At 35.9% G+C, this 18,460-nt stretch overlaps 6 non-coding genes across 6 annotated transcripts; 2 read left to right on the top strand and 4 right to left on the bottom strand.

Annotated features, from left to right (window-relative positions):
- Positions 1-2,961: 2,961 nt before the first annotated feature.
- On the bottom strand, positions 2,962-3,049 carry TRNAS-GCU (transfer RNA serine (anticodon GCU)). The gene has a single exon. It is a non-coding gene; the product is annotated as a tRNA-Ser (tRNA).
- Positions 3,050-6,676: 3,627 nt separating this feature from the next.
- Positions 6,677-6,764, bottom strand: TRNAS-UGA (transfer RNA serine (anticodon UGA)). Its single transcript has one exon. It is a non-coding gene; the product is annotated as a tRNA-Ser (tRNA).
- An 824-nt stretch (positions 6,765-7,588) lies between these two features.
- TRNAG-GCC (transfer RNA glycine (anticodon GCC)) lies at positions 7,589-7,659 on the top strand. Its single transcript has one exon. It is a non-coding gene; the product is annotated as a tRNA-Gly (tRNA).
- A 452-nt stretch (positions 7,660-8,111) lies between these two features.
- On the bottom strand, positions 8,112-8,185 carry TRNAM-CAU (transfer RNA methionine (anticodon CAU)). Its single transcript has one exon. It is a non-coding gene; the product is annotated as a tRNA-Met (tRNA).
- A 1,958-nt stretch (positions 8,186-10,143) lies between these two features.
- Positions 10,144-10,215, top strand: TRNAT-GGU (transfer RNA threonine (anticodon GGU)). The gene has a single exon. It is a non-coding gene; the product is annotated as a tRNA-Thr (tRNA).
- A 3,622-nt stretch (positions 10,216-13,837) lies between these two features.
- On the bottom strand, positions 13,838-13,908 carry TRNAC-GCA (transfer RNA cysteine (anticodon GCA)). The gene has a single exon. It is a non-coding gene; the product is annotated as a tRNA-Cys (tRNA).
- Between the last annotated feature and the right edge of the window lie 4,552 nt (positions 13,909-18,460).

The following is an 18,460-nucleotide window of genomic DNA, read 5'->3' on the forward strand; positions in this document are numbered from 1 at the left end:
TTCTTGTTGGTTGAGCACCCTTTTCAAGGAAATAGAGAATAGCTGGAACATTTAAACAAGTTTGATTCTTTATCGGATCATAAAAACCTACTTTTTGAAGATCTCTTCCTTCTCTTCGAGATCGAACATCAATTGCAACGATTCGATAGACAGCTTATTGGGATAGATGTAGATAAACAACGCCCCCCCCTAGAAACGTATATGAGGTTTTCTCCTCATACGGCTCGAGAAAATGATTCGAATTTCTGTCGATAATAATAGAAATTAGACTATGACGTGCATTAATTTCCTTACAGAAAAAACAAATTTCATTTATACTCATGACTCAAGTGGGCTAATTTTGCCTGACAAACTTCGAAGGCAAAATCCTTCCAAAATTTTTGAGTCGTCTTTAAACTCTTTTCTTTGTCTCATTTCGAACGAATTGACTTTTATTCCTTATTCTAATCCAACTCTGTTGTTGAGACAATTGAAAATTGTGTTTACTTGTTCTGGAATCCTTTATCTTTGATTTGTGAAATCCTTGGGTTTAGACATTACTTCGGGAATTCCTATTTTTTTCTTTCAAAAGAGTAGCAACATACCCTTTTTTCTTATTTCCTTCGATAAAGCATTTATCTCTTCTATAGAAATCTAATAAGAGGGATTGATTCTGATATACTTTTATTGGACTTTCTTCTTATTTTAACCTTTCGATTTATTTCTATATTAAGGATAGACTGACAAAGTTGGCCTAATTTATTAGTTTTCACTAACCCTAGATTCTTTCCCTTGATAAAAAAAATTCTGTCCTCTCGAGCTCCATCGTGTACTATGTTACTTAAACCCAGCGCAAATTTGGTTCGGAACGAATAGAACAGGCTATGTCGAGCCAAGAGCATTTTCATTACTATGGAAAATGATGGATAGCAAAATCCACAATCGATCATGTCCTTCAAGTCGCACGTTGCTTTCTACCACATCGTTTTAAACGAAGTTTTACCATAACAAACATTCCTCTTTTCATTGCAAAGTGGTATAGAGAATTGATCCAATATGGATGGAATCATGAATAGTCATTGGTTTAGTTTTTTTATACTAATTAAAACTTGCTATCTATGGAGCAATATGGATAAAAGAAAGTAAGTATTTATCCGGGAAGCCTCCGCCAAGATCCAATTTATTTAAACCCATATTAAAATTCTATCATATGAATGAAACATAGTTTGAAAAAGACGACTAAACAAGTTTGCTTAAAACTTATTTATTCTTAAATTTCCACCCTCAACGGATGGCTCGAGATGATCAATCTTGAAGTGAGAAAAGAAGGATTGACTCTTCCTCAATAAATAAACTATCAACCTCCAAAAAAGTTTAATTAATTTAATTACTAGAATTAGAATTCTAGTAGTAATATATTTTTTCAGTACCAAAAACAATTAACTATAATAACTAAATAAACTATTCCAATGAAAAGATTGAAAGTTTTTGGTAGTTATAGAATTCTCGTACTTCTTCAACTCGAATACCAAAAGGAAGAAAAAAATATGACTAAGTGATTTTATAGTAGAGGCATATCCTGAATGTGCTTGATAGATCCCATTTTTTCATGAAAATAAAGATAGTCAATTTGACTGGACTTAAGACTTTATTATGTTTTCTGAGAAAGAATAAGATATCATTATTCTCTTTAATAAACTTTTGTCTCGTACGGAATACTATATGATTTCACCGTTTGTTTCATCAGAAACAATCTGGGACGGAAGGATTCGAACCTCCGAGTAACGGGACCAAAACCCGCTGCCTTACCACTTGGCCACGCCCCATTTCGGGTTTTATGCGACACTAATAAACACTAGTATGTTTATTTGTTATTCGTCAATACCATTTCAATTACATAAAAAAGGAGGGATATTCTCTTGCTAGTATTCTACACATGCGGATAATATAGAATCAAAAAAATGCATTGATCATTACATGGAATTCTATTAAGATATTATATGAAAGTCGAATTTATTCCACTCTCATTTGAGAGTGCGAATACAAGGAGGTATTTTGTGTTTGGGAAAGTCCGAAGAAAAAAGATTTTGAATCTGCCTTTTCCTTCTTTCCCTTAAAAAAATAACTCAAGAAAAATCCAATTATTTACTCTACAAGAATGAAATGCTTGTTATGCCTAATATACTTAGTTTAACCTGTATCTGTTTTAATTCTGTTCTTTATCCTACTAGTTTTTTCTTTGCCAAATTACCCGAAGCTTATGCTATTTTCAATCCAATCGTGGATATTATGCCTGTTATACCTCTATTCTTTTTTCTATTAGCCTTTGTTTGGCAAGCTGCTGTAAGTTTTCGATGAAATCTTTAGTACTCTGTATGCCAAATTGAATGATGTGTTCATTCCAAAAAAATTTTAAAATGGGTAAAAGCCGAGAAGTTTTATATTTTTATATTATGAACCTTCGATTCTAAAATTTAAATTCTTCTACATTGAATGGGTAGCTACAGCAATAAATTTGGATCAGCCTTTCTACTCCCCTGCACCTAGGTTGAGCAGGTACCTAAAGGTACCTACACAATACCTAACCACCTAACCCTATTTTTGCTATTGATAAGAGTGCTTATTATAAAAGAATTCTTGCAATTTTTTTCAAGAATTCTTTTTTGCATTTTTAGGTATAAAAAAAAACCATCCTAGTGGATCCGTGTGGTAAGGAAAAACTGGTAATCTATTCCTTAAAAAAAAATCTTGGAGATTATGTAATGCTTACTCTCAAACTTTTTGTTTATACAGTAGTGATATTCTTTGTTTCACTCTTTATCTTTGGATTCTTATCTAATGACCCAGGACGGAATCCTGGACGCGAGGAGTAAAAATTCAGTTTTTTTTTTTCTTATTGGATTTGTTTCGTACATTTATCTATGAGAAAATCCGGGGGTCAGAATTCTTTCCAATTCGAAAGTCCCAAATGATCCAAGGGAGCGGAAAGAGAGGGATTCGAACCCTCGGTACAAAAAAATTGTACAACGGATTAGCAATCCGCCGCTTTAGTCCACTCAGCCATCTCTCCACGTTCCAAAGCGAAAGGTTTCCGTGATATGATATAGGCAAGAAATAAGAAATAACGGTTGCAAAAAACCCCTTTTTTTTCTTTCAAAAGTCTATAAAAATTATATTGCCAATTCCATTTTAATTATATTCTTTTTTCTTAATGTTAATAAAAAAAGAAGAAAATTCTTGTTTTTTCTTTCTAAAAATCGATATTGGCCGAGAGACAATCAAATAGATTTTCTCTTTAGCGGGCATTTCCATATAGGACTTGTTATAATTATAATAAAACAAGCAGGTTATATAAAAAAAACGCTTTTTTTGTCGATTATTTATCAAGAAAGCAAAAAGGGTTCTTATCAAATCCACCATAAAATTGGAAAGAAGCATAAAGTAAGTAGACCTGACTCCTTTAATGATGCCTCTATCCGCTATTCTGATATATAAATTCGATGTAGATGAAATTGTATAAGCGAATTTTTTTTATTTCCTTAGACTTAGACCGCGCAAGACAAGAATTTTTCGCTATTTACGATTTCATATTCTTGTTACTAGATGTTCTATAGGAATAAGAAGAAATCGCAACTCCTTTGCGCTACACATAAAATTGGATTTCGAAGGTCCATTTTTTTTTTTCAGAATCCTCTATTATTTTAGTTCTTCCACCCATGCAATAGAGAGGGAATGGGAAAAGAAGGGTTACTTTTATTTGCATTTTTCCCTTAAAAGATAGACTTTGAAATAGGAGTCTTGGAATAATGCTGAATTCAAAGGTTTATTTCTTTCTATAGTATAAGAAAAACAATTTATTTCTATTTCTATAGTATAAGAAAAACAAATAAATAGTATAAGAAAAACAAATCGAATCAAATTCATGGATTTACCACGACCTCGGTTGTGACTGTGACTCCATAGATAAAAATGGGAAATTTCTCTCTTCGAGACCATTGAAAAAGGGCATTGAACGAGAAAGAAATCGTCCACAGATAATAAAACTATCATATGCCTTGGAAAGTGATATGAGGTGCTCGGAAATGGTTGAAGTAATTGAATAGGAGGATCACTATGACTATAGCCCTTGGTAGAATTCCTAAAGAAGAAAATGATCTATTTGATACTATGGATGACTGGTTACGAAGGGACCGTTTCGTTTTTGTAGGATGGTCTGGCCTATTGCTCTTTCCTTGTGCTTATTTCGCTTTAGGGGGTTGGTTTACAGGGACAACTTTTGTAACTTCTTGGTATACCCATGGATTGGCTAGTTCCTATTTGGAAGGTTGTAATTTCTTAACCGCAGCAGTTTCTACCCCTGCCAATAGTTTAGCACACTCTTTGTTGCTACTATGGGGGCCCGAAGCACAAGGAGATTTTACTCGTTGGTGTCAATTAGGCGGTCTATGGACTTTTGTAGCTCTCCACGGGGCTTTTGCACTAATAGGTTTCATGTTACGCCAATTTGAACTTGCTCGGTCTGTTCAATTGCGGCCTTATAATGCAATCTCATTCTCTGGTCCAATTGCTGTTTTTGTTTCTGTATTCCTTATTTATCCACTGGGGCAATCTGGTTGGTTCTTTGCGCCGAGTTTTGGCGTAGCAGCGATATTTCGATTCATCCTTTTCTTCCAAGGATTTCATAATTGGACGTTGAACCCATTTCCTATGATGGGAGTTGCCGGAGTATTAGGTGCGGCTCTGCTATGCGCTATTCATGGAGCGACCGTAGAAAACACTCTATTTGAGGACGGTGATGGTGCAAATACCTTCCGTGCTTTTAACCCAACTCAAGCTGAAGAAACTTATTCAATGGTCACTGCTAACCGCTTTTGGTCCCAAATCTTTGGTGTTGCTTTTTCCAATAAACGTTGGTTACATTTCTTTATGCTATTTGTACCCGTCACCGGTTTATGGATGAGTGCTATTGGCGTAGTTGGCTTGGCTCTGAACTTACGTGCCTATGACTTTGTTTCCCAGGAAATCCGTGCAGCGGAAGATCCTGAATTTGAGACTTTCTACACCAAAAATATTCTTTTAAACGAGGGTATTCGTGCGTGGATGGCAGCTCAGGATCAGCCTCATGAAAATCTTATATTCCCTGAGGAGGTTCTACCACGTGGAAACGCTCTTTAATGGAACTTTCGTTTTAGCTGGTCGTGACCAAGAAACCACCGGCTTTGCTTGGTGGGCTGGGAATGCCAGACTTATCAATTTGTCCGGTAAACTGCTTGGAGCTCATGTAGCTCATGCCGGATTAATCGTATTCTGGGCCGGAGCAATGAACCTATTTGAAGTGGCCCATTTCGTACCAGAAAAGCCCATGTATGAACAAGGGTTGATTTTACTTCCACACTTAGCTACTCTAGGTTGGGGAGTAGGGCCAGGGGGGGAAGTTCTAGATACTTTTCCGTACTTTGTATCTGGCGTACTTCACCTAATTTCCTCCGCAGTCTTAGGCTTCGGTGGCATTTATCACGCGCTTCTGGGACCCGAGACTCTTGAGGAATCTTTTCCATTCTTTGGTTATGTCTGGAAAGATAGAAATAAAATGACTACAATTTTGGGTATTCACTTAATTTTGTTAGGTCTAGGTGCTTTTCTTCTAGTACTCAAGGCTCTTTATTTTGGCGGTGTATATGATACCTGGGCCCCTGGGGGGGGAGATGTAAGAAAAATTACCAATTTGACCCTTAGTCCCAGTGTTATATTTGGTTATTTACTAAAATCTCCTTTTGGTGGAGAAGGGTGGATTGTTAGTGTAGATGATTTAGAAGATATAATTGGTGGGCATGTATGGTTGGGTTTTATTTGTGTATTTGGCGGAATTTGGCATATTTTAACCAAACCCTTCGCATGGGCTCGCCGTGCATTTGTATGGTCTGGAGAAGCTTACTTGTCTTATAGTTTAGCTGCTTTATCTGTCTTTGGTTTTATCGCTTGTTGTTTTGTATGGTTCAATAATACAGCTTATCCGAGTGAGTTTTATGGACCCACCGGGCCAGAAGCTTCTCAAGCTCAAGCATTTACTTTTCTAGTTAGAGACCAGCGTCTTGGAGCTAATGTGGGATCCGCTCAAGGACCCACAGGTTTAGGTAAATATCTAATGCGTTCCCCAACTGGGGAGGTTATCTTTGGAGGGGAAACTATGCGTTTTTGGGACCTTCGTGCTCCATGGTTAGAACCTCTAAGGGGCCCCAACGGTTTGGACTTGAGTAGGTTGAAAAAAGACATACAACCTTGGCAAGAACGACGCTCAGCAGAATATATGACCCACGCTCCTTTAGGCTCTTTAAATTCCGTGGGTGGCGTAGCTACCGAGATCAATGCAGTTAATTATGTCTCTCCTAGAAGTTGGTTATCAACTTCTCATTTTGTTCTAGGATTCTTCTTTTTTGTGGGCCATTTATGGCATGCAGGAAGAGCCCGAGCTGCTGCAGCAGGTTTTGAAAAGGGAATCGATCGTGATTTGGAACCTGTTCTTTACATGAACCCTCTTAACTAAGATTTTCTTATTTATACCTGTTCTACTTTTTTTCTGTTCTGGCTCGGTTATTCCATCTAGCCGAGCCATTCATTCCTTTTTATGAAAGAAAGATAAGGGACAGAAAAAAAAAATAAATAAAAATGAAAGAAACAAACGTATTCAATAAGCAAAAGGAGAGAGAGGGATTCGAACCCTCGATAGTTCCTAGAACTATACCGGTTTTCAAGACCGGAGCTATCAACCACTCAGCCATCTCTCCACAGCCTAATCCTTATTTTACTCCTACAAATAGAACATAGCCATATAAAAAATAAAAAGATTTATTAGCCTCTAGAAAGATATCAGATACAAGTTCCTTTTCGATATATCTCTGTATACTGTATACACGGATACAGGATCCGCTATACCCGCTTGTGAAATAAAGAGTAAATAATCTCTTCTCACCCCCATATCCAAATAAAAAAGCGGTTTAAGTAATAAATTTGAATTAAAGAGAAGAATCAATGGATTCATGATTAAACCCCTCCTACTTCTTGTATTTTTTTACAATTTTGGTTTAAGTGAGGGATCAAATATGTAGTCAACTTTATTTGATGGTAGCTTGGAGGATTAGAAATATGACTATTGCTTTCCAATTAGCTGTTTTTGCATTAATTGCGACTTCCTCAGTCTTAGTAATTAGTGTACCCCTTGTATTTGCTTCTCCTGATGGTTGGTCAAATAATAAAAATGTTGTATTTTCCGGTACATCATTATGGATTGGACTAGTCTTTCTCGTAGCTATTCTGAATTCTCTCATTTCTTAAATGAAATTTGGTTAATATTTATTAACCCCATAAAAAAGAAATAATAAAGGCCATTTCTTCTAAAAAATTAGAATAGTGAGACGTATTAAAACGCAATTTGCGTTCCGAATTGCTAGCTCTTCTCTTTCAGTATTATGAAATTCCATTCCCATTAGAATATTCATTGACAGATAATAAAAAAAGGAAAACTCTAATATAATAGAAAATGAAATGAAACGGTCGACCCAGACATAGAAGGTCGACCCAGGCGGATATACGCTATAAAATATATACCGTAGCGAGCGTAGTTCAATGGTAAAATATCTCCTTGCCAAGGAGAAGATACGGGTTCGATTCCCGCCGCTCGCCCGCTTAATTTATCAAAGTACTATGATAAAAAGTTTAGTCTAGTTAACTGTTTAACTACTTATATTAAATTAAGTATTAATTAGGTGTTAGTCTAGTGCCGTATCCCTTACTATCTTACCCTTCCTTTGCATCCCACTCAAAAAAAGAGGGCGCTCCAGAGGCAGAAATAGAACTCGCCAACAGAGCTCCAAAAATTGGGTATTAACTGAGACAAACAACGGGCAAACTTTTTTTAAAGGGAAGGGAGAGGTAGACTGTCCCTTTCGTTTCATTTTTATTTTCTGCAGGGTAGGGAGAGGCCTTGCGCCTTCTTTTTTTGAAGGCAAGTGACTTCGCAAACTGCTCAATTTTGCCCTCTAGGGCCGGGAACTAATGAATAAAAAAGGGTTGGATACGCCCCTCTACCATACATATCTAGAGAAATAGAATAGTCCTTTTATACAGACTGCTAAGTGCGGAGACGGGAATCGAACCCGTGACCTCAAGGTTATGAGCCTCGTGAGCTACCAAACTGCTCTACTCCGCTCTGGAGTACCAGAAACTGGTGGACAAAAAAGGCTTGAATACAAGCCTCTAACATGTCTAGACAAATAGAATACTCCTTTTATACAGAATGGAGCGGGTAGCGGGAATCGAACCCGCATCGTTAGCTTGGAAGGCTAGGGGTTATAGTCGACGTTGGTTGATTATTTTTAACGTCTCTAATTCAAAACCGAACATGAAATTTTGATTTCATTCGGCTCCTTTATGGATATTCTCACCACTTAACATCTATGTCAGCTTTTCTATTTGAATGGAACCAAAGCTCTCCGCTTTCTAGATGATCCTTATAGAGTAGGAGATAGAAATTCTATCTAAATTCATCTAATCTACTTACTTCGTTCCCTAATTTCATTCAAGAGATCCTGAGGAAAAGAATTGGGTTTCCACCGAGCTGAAACAATATGCGGATGGTTCTAGTAAACCAAAACTATCGTTTTTTAGCTATTTGGCTTCCTTATTCCTTATTTTAAGAAGATTTAGTTACGATTGGAAATCAACTTTTTTGTATCTTCATCCATAGATCCTTTACTCATATTTTCAAAATTGGAATACTTAATCCAATGCAAAATTATGCTTCGCGACTCTGTACTCATAATCCTATTTTTATTTTGGATGCAATTTAAATTAGTCTTTGGATACAAATCGCCAGAATGTATATTCTTCCTCAATATGCTATTGAGAGGAAAAGGATTTAATCCTTTATAAGAACTAAAGTTTTCATCGGAATATAAAAATAAAAAACTTAAGGATGCCTTAAGTATATCATTTCAAATTCAGTTATTAATAGAACGAATCACACTTTTACCACTAAACTATACCCGCTACATTGTAGATTATGGTATAAATGGTACCCTTTGTCAAGGATAGCCATTTGACAAGAAGGCTAATTCCCCCTTATTGAATCAGATGGAGAAGGTTCATGACACTGAGCCGTTGGTACTTCTACTTCGATCGCTCGCCTTTACTTTAGGATTTAGATAGCCCCTCTGGTCTGTAAAAAAAATCTTTTCTTACCATGCTAATAGCGCCTGAACCAAATGTATTTATTTTGATTAGGATCCTATTCTACGGTTACGACTACAATAATAATTATTTACTTTGCAAGGACGTAAGTGTGTCAGACTGCTAAATTGTTTTATTATTCCTACAATATAAACTAGGGGATATAGGGGGTAACACTGTCCCTATAAATTCCTTTTTTCCTTTTCTTTTTTGTCCAGAATTGAACAAAAAAGAAATTATGGAAGATGTTTTCTTCCCCCATTAAGTCCGAGCCATAGAGTAAGAGTGAGATGAGTTTTCCAAATTCATCATAGACTTTCCCTATGGCTTGATAGAAGTAAGCAGCAAAGAGTCGTAACTTAAAGAAAAAAACGGACAGGGCCGACAGATTTACCTGATGTAAAGAAGATCCTAAAAGTCTCTGATTAGTCGACTCTCTCCATTTAACACTTTCCTCTCTCTCCTTTTTTCCACTGACTCAATTCTAGTTTATTAGATTCTTGTTTAAAAGAATGCAAAAAGTTCAATAGAACTAAGAACACATAAAAAATAGCATAGAGGATCAAGGCCATTACCAAAAGTTCCTCCCAAGGATCCTATATCCTATTGGGTATCTGTTCCCCGCCTTTTCCCGCTAGGATCGGAAATCTTATATTTTCCATATCCATATACCGTTGAATCCTTGGGGTTCCAGAATCCGCCTATTTTACTAGTCTTCGGAAACGGAAAACCCTGAACCAAGAAGAGTTGGATATGTTATGTAGGGTATGTTTTTTTTTATTAATTTTATTTTGAGCTCTCAAGATATCGATATATACATATACAATCTCTACATAATGTCTCTCTCTCTATCTCTATATATTATATATATAATATGTACATTATGCAGTAGACCCATAATGGGAAATCCAAGTGGCTAATTTTTGAATTAAATAAAAAGCCCTTTTAACTCAGTGGTAGAGTAATGCCATGGTAAGGCATAAGTCATCGGTTCAAATCCGATAAAGGGCTTTTTAAATTAGTGGTAGAGTAATCTCGTGCTAAGACGTAAGTCGTTGGTTCGAATCTGATAGAGTACTTTTCTACTAAATTGATTCACTTTTTTTCTTTGTTTTTGAAACTTTCTCTATATTTTTAGAGAATTTTATGACTTAGTGCGGGATGGATGCATTTTTGGTATGAACACTAAATGAAGCACGGAGAATTAATCTATAACGATCAACTAAAAAAAATCCTAGATGAAAACATAACAGAAAAGTTGGAAAAACTCTTTGCTTTGGATCTATTTATACTTTTCGAGTATATTGACAATTCCAAAAAACTGCTCATACTATGATTATAGTATAATCACGAGCGGTTGTATATGGCCCTATCGTCTAGTGATGCCCCTATCGTCTAGTGGTTCAGGACATCTCTCTTTCAAGGAGGCAGCGGGGATTCGACTTCCCCTGGGGGTAGGGAGTATTATGAAAGGAGGTTAATCATAGATTAGCAAAAACCCTAGAATAAATTCTTCCTGGGTCGATGCCCGAGTGGTTAATGGGGACGGACTGTAAATTCGTTGACAATGTCTACGCTGGTTCAAATCCAGCTCGGCCCAAACCAAAAATCTAGGGCTTCGTGAGTATGAACTAAATCCTTTTGTTTTTCTTCCATAAAATAAAATGTCTGATCTATAGAAATAAAAGATAAAGAAAAAAGGGAAATTTTTTTTTCTAATCCATATCTCTCTCATTCCTTTCTTACAAACAAAAGAGTTTTTCTTATTGAAGGCTGGATTATTATCCATTTTTAGTGATAAAAAATCACGACATACTAGTTATGTCACTCTCACTATACCCACGTATAATATAATATGTGGGTATGTAGTATATGATTCGTCTATTTCTTAGAGTACGAAAGACGAATCGAATCTTCTTATGGTTCTATTTAAGAATGGGTATGCCATACACCCCGCGGGGATTGTAGTTCAATTGGTCAGAGCACCGCCCTGTCAAGGCGGAAGCTGCGGGTTCGAGCCCCGTCAGTCCCGAACTAGGGTTCAATGAATGGAGAAATTGATATTTCCTTTTTCCATGAAAAAAAGGGGCAGGGAGCAAGATCAAATACCCACAGGGCACCCTTACTTCACTTTTTTATTTTGCATCTCTCATTAAAGAGGGAGGGAGGGCATATAGGAATTTTTTTTTCACTACTCCCAATCGATAAAGAAAGACACACATACGATATGTGGATTAGTAGAATTTAGGATATTATATTACTCTATCTTTCTTTATGATGATACCATCCTCATCTTAATTTCCTATTCCACTCTTATGGAATAGAGTACCGGTATTTTACCGGAATCCATACATAAATCGTATTCCCTTTTTATTTCAGACCTCTTTTCCCCATCTCACTTCTACTGCTTATTTGGATGTCTATGTGACCCATAGAAAGTGAAAGTTGGTCATATAATACATACATAATTGTATGTATAACTATAAGAAAAAGGAAGGGAAATTGTATAAGATTAAGAAAGTATAAGATTAAGAAAGCTCGTGGGTTAGAGATATAGAAAAGAAAAAGTAGAAAAGGATTAAAAAAGAGGGAATTCCTAATCCAATCAAAAAACCCATTTTGGTCTTAGTGTGGATAGAGGATCTTCCTATGTTATATACTATATAACTCTCATCCGTGAAATATAACTCTCATCCATGAATTGATTTGATAGATCCGATATTCATAATATTGAATTGATTCAGTATTATCAGAATGCAAGCCCTACCCTTGAATTTACAAGATACCCCTTTTTCCTCTCCATGGGATTACATCCCGAGTTATTGTGAAAATAAAAAATAAAGAGGTTATGGAAGTCAATATTCTCGCATTTATTGCTACTGCACTGTTCATTCTAGTTCCTACTTCTTTTTTACTTATTATTTATGTAAAAACAGTCAGCCAAAATAATTAATTGGAATTCCAATTAATCATTGAAGAAATTAAAAAGGGATTAAATAAAAAAAATCCAAGTCTTAAATGAAAGGATCTGGTTGGAATCTTAAAGTGTGGTAGAAAGAACTACATATAGTTTTTTCTACGACACTTTAGATTCTTTCTATTATATTATCTTTGAATCTACATAGAATAGATTAGTAGATTGAAATAGTTAAGTAGTCTAATTCAATTTCTTTTTTCATTGCATCCACTTAATTTCAATCAGGTCAAAATAAAAAAATCTAAGACAATTCTTGACCAAAGAATCCATGGAAGGAAAGAAAAATAATATGAAGAATAGACTATAGTAAAAAGTAAAAGGAAATGGAAAATGTGTGATATGCCGTGAATAGTTCCGTGGAAGAAAGTCTAATTTTCTTATGTATAGAACTTTTTTTAACCATTCGTCATTTCTAGTAGAAATTCTGAATTGGTATAATGGCTCTTTCTTACATTACAACTTACAATACAAGAGTTTCTTACAGGAGTGAAACAAAACTAAAGAAAAAGATTAAAGAATAACGTTTGACAAAATGATTAATGCAAAATGATCCATTAAAGAAAAGAATTGATACAACAATTTGATTACTTAATCAATTAGTAGTATCCCTAGAGTCCACTCCTTCCCCATACTACTAGTGAAAGAGAAAATGTAAAGACTACCATTAAAGCAGCCCAAGCGAGACTTACTATATCCATCTAAATTATGTCTCCTATTTCTATGAAGGGATTATTCTACTATTGATCAATAATCATAGTGGAATCAAGGGTACAGAGTCAAAAAGGGATTCCGCCCTAAGGCCATGGATCAATCAGTTCAAGGAATTTACTCCTAACAAATTCTTATAGGAATTCTGGTAGAATTAGAGAGCATTAAAAATACGAGATACTATAGCCCTTTTTTCCTTAAAAAAGAAAGAGTACGGGAATGATGTCCTGAATAGAAGAAGCGGGAATAGGAAGATTTTTTATTCCTTTTGTTACTCTTTTTTTTTTTTTTAAGCAAAGGACGCCCGAATATACCATAAAATTATCGATAGATAAATATTTATTGGATACCTACCTTACCTAATGTTTATTTTTGACCTAAACCCTGCAGCCTTGCTTTGTATCATTCTATGAAAGAATGAAGAGATTTTATCCATAATACAACTCCTAAATTGATTTTTGATCGACCTATTTAATCTGATTCTCGTTAGAATTAAGTAGTCCTTACTTTAGTGTATGTAGGTAACATAAGATGTACGATAAAAAAATGTATAATAATTAGTAAGTCTTGATATTCTTTCGTGGAGTCCCTTCTTGAATCTTAGATTGAAAAAAAAAAAGAATGCCCCTTAGGGACCTTTCTTTGGATACCAAGATTTCTGACATCTTATCCTCGTATTTTAAAATTATCAAATCGAATCTCAATTAAGAACCAATTCAAATTCATATAATAAAAGAATAAGGAAACACTACCTCACCCCTATTGATAACCATTTTGGCCACTACCGTCAAAACAAACCCTAACCCTAGTTTGAGGATAGAACTATGGTATGGTTTCTCTAAACCCAGTATCGGCAGGCCCAGTTACTCTCTTGCCCGAACTTATGCGAAGTAAAAATTTATCGAATTCGATCAGCACTATAAAAAAAACCTAAGTATTTTATTGATCAGGCGGCACCCAGATTTGAACTGGGGATAAAGGATTTGCAGTCCCCTGCCTTACCGCTTGGCCATGCCGCCAAAAAATCCGATCAAAAATCTAGAAAACAGCAAGTATTCATCCACGTTTTCTTACGAAAAGCCCCTTTTATTTTGAATATAATTCTACTTACTTTTTTCCAATCTTTTTCAAAAAATCTATTCCTGCTTTTTTTGATCCAGTTTCTATTATTCTCCTCGATAGATTCTATCTTAAAACATACATTGTTAACACAATAAAACTTCCCATTTCTTTCTATTGAGATGAAAAAGAAGAAAAAGTGGATTTCTATTCACAGGCTGCAAAATTCAGAATAAATTGGAACCGTTAACTAGAATTCTCTTTTTTTTATTGCAGTAGTGAACTACTCTTAAATCGGTATTATCTCCCCCCCCTTCAATGGCATAATAAAATATTATGGCTTTATGCTTAATCCGTGTATAGGTAAACTTTAGGTCCGAACAGCATTATTATCCAAAGATCCCCTTTATGTACATATCTCTATGGGGAATCATGCTTTAATTTTTCAAAGTATTAAATTAAATATCTTGAATAAAAAAAGGAAATTTGCTCTGATATAGAGTATAACCTGACTATCTTGGCGTACCCAAGTGAAATTACGATAAAAGAAAAGCATGGATATGGGGAGAGGTGGATAACTAGATTGGCATGTACTTAAAAAAGGGACTTACTTTATTTTAGAATTCCACAATGAAATACTGAATTTTCTAGCAATTATACTACTCCGATCCGAAATAAAAAAGAACCCTCAAATTATTTTGAGAAATTAAAGTAAGCACGCTATTCTAAATCGAAGTAAAGTCAAACTTTCTAGTATATTATATTACGGCTTTATTACATTCATAGAAAGGAGATAAAATGAGAAATCTTTGCCATCCAATCTGATTAGAATATCATAACATAAAGTATAAGTGGCAGAATTTTTTTTGTAGGAATGTTTTATCAATTCATTTTCATTTCATTTGTACCCCTGGCAAACTCGAACTTTCGTCCAAATGGTCTCTATTCATATGTATGAAATACATATATGAAATACGTATGTGGAGTTCCCTAGAATTTCATGTGATTCAGTAAACAGAATATAGATTCCATGATTGCTAGATCGATCCATAGGGATTGATGAAGAGTGAGCTGATAATGGAATTTTTCTTTGATAAACAGGAAACTTAAGATTAAGATGCTCCGGAATGGAAACGAGGGAATGTCCACAATACCCGGATTTAGTCAGATCCAATTCGAGGGATTTTGTAGGTTCATTAATCAAGCCTTGGCAGAAGAACTTGACAAGTTTCCAACAATTAAAGATCCAGATCACGAAATTGCATTTCAATTATTTGCGAAAGGATATCAACTGCTAGAACCCTCGATAAAAGAAAGAGATGCTGTGTATGAATCACTCACCTATTCTTCCGAATTATATGTATCTGCGAGATTAATTTTTGGTTTCGATGTGCAAAAGCAAACCATTTCTATCGGAAACATTCCTATAATGAATTCCTTAGGAACCTTTATTATAAATGGAATATACCGAATTGTGATCAATCAAATATTGCTAAGTCCTGGTATTTACTACCGCTCGGAATTAGATCATAAGGGAATTTCTATCTACACTGGCACTATAATATCAGATTGGGGGGGGAGATCGGAATTAGCAATTGATAAAAAAGAAAGGATATGGGCTCGCGTGAGTAGAAAACAAAAGATATCTATTCTAGTTCTATCATCAGCTATGGGTTCGAATCTAAGAGAAATTCTGGATAATGTTTCCTACCCTGAAATTTTCTTGTCTTTCCCGAATGCTAAAGAGAAGAAGAGGATTGAGTCAAAAGAAAAAGCTATTTTGGAGTTTTATCAACAATTTGCTTGTGTAGGTGGGGACCTGGTATTTTCGGAGTCCTTATGCGAGGAATTACAAAAGAAATTTTTTCAACAAAAATGTGAATTAGGAAGGATTGGTCGACGAAATATGAATCGGAGACTTAATCTTGATATTCCTCAGAACAATACATTCTTGTTACCACGAGATGTATTGGCCGCTACGGATCATTTGATTGGAATGAAATTTGGAACGGGTATACTTGACGATGACGATATGAATCACTTGAAAAATAAACGTATTCGTTCGGTTGCGGATCTGTTACAAGATCAATTCGGATTGGCTCTTGGTCGTTTACAACATGCAGTTCAAAAAACTATTCGTAGAGTATTCATACGTCAATCGAAACCGACTCCCCAAACTTTGGTAACTCCAACTTCAACTTCAATTTTATTAATAACTACTTATGAGACCTTTTTTGGCACATACCCGTTATCTCAAGTTTTTGATCAAACGAATCCATTGACACAAACTGTTCATGGGCGAAAAGTGAGTTGTTTAGGTCCTGGAGGGTTGACGGGGAGAACCGCAAGTTTTCGGAGCCGAGATATTCATCCGAGTCACTATGGGCGTATTTGTCCAATTGACACGTCTGAAGGAATCAATGTTGGACTTACTGGATCCTTAACAATTCATGCGAGAATTGATCACTTGTGGGGATCCATAGAGAGTCCGTTTTATGAAATATCTGCTGAGAAAGCAAAAGAAAAAAAAGAGAGACAGGTGGTTTATCTATCACCAAATAGAGATGAATATTATATGATAGCAGCAGGAAATTCTTTGTCCTTGAATCAAGGTATTCAGGAAGAACAGGTTGTTCCGGCTAGATACCGTCAAGAATTCTTGACTATTGCATGGGAACAGATTCATGTTAGAAGTATTTTTCCTTTCCAATATTTTTCTATTGGGGGTTCTCTCATTCCTTTTATTGAGCACAATGATGCGAATCGGGCTTTAATGAGTTCTAATATGCAGCGCCAAGCAGTTCCGCTTTCTCGGTCCGAGAAATGCATTGTTGGAACTGGATTGGAACGCCAAACAGCTCTAGATTCGAGGGTTTCCATTATAGCCGAACGCGAGGGAAAGATCATTTCTACTGATAGTCATAAGATACTTTTATCAAGTAGTGGGAAGACTATAAGTATTCCTTTAGTTAACCACCGTCGCTCTAACAAAAATACTTGTATGCACCAAAAACCCCGGGTTCCACGGGGTAAATCCATTAAAAAAGGACAAATTTTAGCAGAAGGAGCTGCTACAATTGGGGGCGAACTTGCTTTAGGAAAAAACGTATTAGTAGCTTATATGCCATGGGAAGGTTACAATTTTGAAGACGCAGTACTAATTAGCGAACGTTTGGTATATGAAGATATTTATACCTCTTTTCACATCCGGAAATATGAAATTCAGACGGATACGACAAGCCAGGGCTCCGCTGAAAAAATCACTAAAGAAATACCACATCTAGAAGAACATTTACTCCGCAATTTGGACAGAAATGGAGTTGTTAGGTTGGGATCCTGGGTAGAAACTGGTGATATTTTAGTAGGTAAATTAACGCCTCAGATAGCGAGCGAATCATCTTATATCGCGGAAGCTGGATTATTACGGGCCATATTTGGCCTTGAGGTTTCCACTTCAAAAGAAACTTCTCTGAAATTACCTATAGGTGGAAGAGGGCGCGTTATCGATGTGAAATGGATCCAAAGGGACCCGCTCGACATAATGGTTCGTGTATATATTTTACAGAAACGTGAAATCAAAGTTGGGGATAAAGTAGCCGGAAGACATGGGAATAAAGGGATCATTTCCAAAATTTTGCCTAGGCAAGATATGCCCTATTTGCAAGATGGAACACCCGTTGATATGGTCTTCAATCCCTTAGGAGTACCCTCCCGAATGAATGTGGGACAAATATTTGAAAGCTCGCTCGGATTAGCGGGGGATCTGCTAAAGAAACATTATAGAATAGCACCCTTTGATGAGAGATATGAGCAAGAGGCTTCAAGAAAACTTGTGTTTTCAGAATTATATGAAGCCAGTAAAGAAACAAAAAATCCATGGGTATTTGAACCCGAGTACCCGGGAAAAAGCAGAATATTTGATGGAAGAACAGGCGACCCCTTTGAGCAACCTGTTCTAATAGGGAAGTCCTATATCTTAAAATTAATTCATCAAGTTGATGAGAAAATTCATGGGCGTTCTACTGGGCCCTACTCACTTGTTACACAACAACCGGTTAGAGGAAGAGCCAAGCAAGGGGGACAACGAGTAGGAGAAATGGAAGTTTGGGCTTTAGAAGGATTTGGTGTTGCTCATATTTTACAAGAGATACTTACTTATAAATCTGACCATCTTATAGCTCGCCAAGAAATACTTAATGCTACGATCTGGGGAAAAAGAATACCTAATCATGAGGATCCTCCAGAATCTTTTCGAGTGCTCGTTCGAGAACTACGATCTTTGGCTCTAGAACTGAATCATTTCCTTGTATCTGAAAAGAACTTCCAGGTTAATAGGGAGGAAGTTTGATCGGAATAAATATAAATTCTTTTCTTATTTCTATTTTATGATTGACCAATATAAACATCAACAACTTCAAATTGGACTCGTTTCCCCTCAACAAATAAAGGCTTGGGCTAACAAAAACCTACCTAATGGAGAAGTCGTTGGCGAAGTCACAAGGCCCTCTACTT

This window comes from Triticum urartu, unplaced genomic scaffold (genome assembly GCF_056163025.1).
Source record: "Triticum urartu cultivar PI428250 unplaced genomic scaffold, HENAU_Tu73 scaffold2, whole genome shotgun sequence".
NCBI classification, from domain to species: Eukaryota; Viridiplantae; Streptophyta; class Magnoliopsida; order Poales; family Poaceae; genus Triticum; species Triticum urartu.